Genomic DNA, 2,163 nt, shown 5'->3' with positions numbered 1-2,163 from the left:
GGGGCAATCCTGGGTCAGGGACAGGGCCCTCTGGCTGGTGGGATGTGAGGCAGCCACCCCTGTTCTGGTTGCCCAGCCTGCTGGGGTTACTCCTTTCCTTCCTACTCCAGTGACACAGGCCACACACTTAAGCCTTGATTCTTTTGGATTCTCTTCACATTCTTCTTCCAGCCTGAGAAAGTGGGGTTTATTGCATTCTTATGTGGTAGGAAATTGCCCACCCGTTATACCCTGTTCCCTTCCCTTTCTACAGCTGAGAAGCAAAGTGCTCTATTTCATATTGACAGAAAGCAGAATGGGGGGGGTAGGGACTGGGAGAATGGGCAGTAATGTTTAATGAGCACAGAGTTTCAGTTTGGGGCAGATGAAGAAGTTCTGGAGATGGACAGTGGTGATGGTTGTGCAACAGTGTGCATGGACTCGGTGCCACTGAGCTGCACACACAAAATAGCTGAATAGATGAACTCGACGTTATGTGTATTGTACCCTAACAAAACAAAATAGCACTCTATGTTCTGTCTTTCTGTCTTTGGGGAGTAAGAAGACTTATCTCTCATGTACCTGACTCTTACCATTGAAAGCCTCACTCTTACTTCTAAAGGGGGTTTTAGAAGCTTCTCCTGGATATCAAGAAACATTGTTTCTTCCTCTTTTTGAAAATTATTTGTTTATTTATTGATTCATTTACTTATATTGGGGAAAGCATCGACACACTCTCCCACTACCAAAAATTACATGGTCCAGTTTCCTGCATTTGGATATGCAGGGTCAGCATATCAGCAGTGCACTGGACAAGCTGGCCCTGGGAAAACACCTTCGTGATCACAGTGTCTCCTCTGCCAGGGGAGTATTACTTTCTCTTTTTAATCTCTTATTGAGTCTTTAATATCTTTTTGAGTCTTATTATTGAGCTATAATAATCTGAATCCTCTCCTAGCTAAACTGGGATAAGAAAATGTGAAAAAAGACAAAATCACATTAGTTAGTTATAAATTAATTTAGTTATAATTTACAATTATATTATATTATGGCAATATTATATTTATTAGAGTTTAGTTATAATTAATTAGTTATCCTTCTGTTTTTAATAACCTTCTATTAGAAGTGCTAGGGTTGCTGGACACAGTGGCTCAGGCCTGTAATCCTGAGTTGGAGGGATCATTAGACATCAGGAGTTGGAGAGCAGCCTGAGCAAGAGTGATCTAAAGAGATCTTTTCCCATAAAAGATCTCTACTAAAAAGAGAAAAATTGGCCAGGTGTGTGGCAGGCACCTGTAGTCCCAGCTACTTGGGAGGCTGAGGCAGGAGGATCACTTGAACCCAGGAGTTTGAGGTTACTATGAGCTAGGCTGAGGCTGTTGTCTAGCCTGGGCAACAGAGTGAGACTCTGTCTCAAATTAAAAAAGAAAAAACAAAAGGAAGAAGAAGGGGTGGTGCCTGTGGCTCATAGGAGTAAGGCACCAGCCTCATATGCTGGAGGTGGAGAGGTCAAACCCAGCCCCAGCCAAAAAAAAAAAAAAGGAAGAAGAAGTGCTAAGGTTTGACAGGAGATTTAAGTTTCATCTGTCTCTACGGCAGGTTGAGTTATCAAAGCTTGCATCCAAGGGTCTCGTTGTGATTAGCTGATGGGATCCCCAAACTTTAAGAATGCAGAGAGAGGTAAGGGGTCTAATGACCAAAGTGATAGCTAATCTATTCATTTATGTAGCCCCTCAGAAAGACGCCATTCCACAGTGTGCTGACTTCTGTAGTGTATTAGCTTCTTTCTGCTGCTATGACAAATAACCACAAACTTAGTGACTTAAAAAAACAAATTTGTTTTCAATTTCAGATTAATATGAGGGTACATGTATGATTAGGTTACACAGTTTGCTTTTGTAAGGTTAAAGTCCAAGCTGTAGTTGATTCCTTCACCCAGGAAGTACGCAATATACCTGTACAATGTACACAAATGTATTATCTTACCACTCTAGATTCAGGTTGCCACATGAAATCAAGGTGTTAGCAGGAGTTCTAGGGAGACTCTGTTTCCTTGCCTTTCCAGCTTCCAGAGGCTGCTGTCATTCTCTGGCTCATGTCCCCTCCCCAGCCATTGTGTCCCTCCCCCCTGCTTCATCCTCAGATCTCCTTCTCTGACTCTGCCTCTCCTGCTCCCTCCTATAA

General features: G+C 42.6%; 1 non-coding gene across 1 annotated transcript; it reads right to left on the bottom strand.

The window, feature by feature from the left end:
• Positions 1-695: 695 nt before the first annotated feature.
• Positions 696-851, bottom strand: LOC111724976. Its single transcript, XR_002773174.1, has one exon. It is a non-coding gene; the product is annotated as a U1 spliceosomal RNA (small nuclear RNA).
• Between the last annotated feature and the right edge of the window lie 1,312 nt (positions 852-2,163).

Source organism: Otolemur garnettii, unplaced genomic scaffold (genome assembly GCF_000181295.1).
Source record: "Otolemur garnettii isolate 467f Iridium unplaced genomic scaffold, OtoGar3 scaffold00029, whole genome shotgun sequence".
Classification (NCBI taxonomy): domain Eukaryota; kingdom Metazoa; phylum Chordata; class Mammalia; order Primates; family Galagidae; genus Otolemur; species Otolemur garnettii.
Note: the sequence above shows the minus strand (reverse complement) of the source record. Positions and strands in the feature narration are given on the sequence as shown.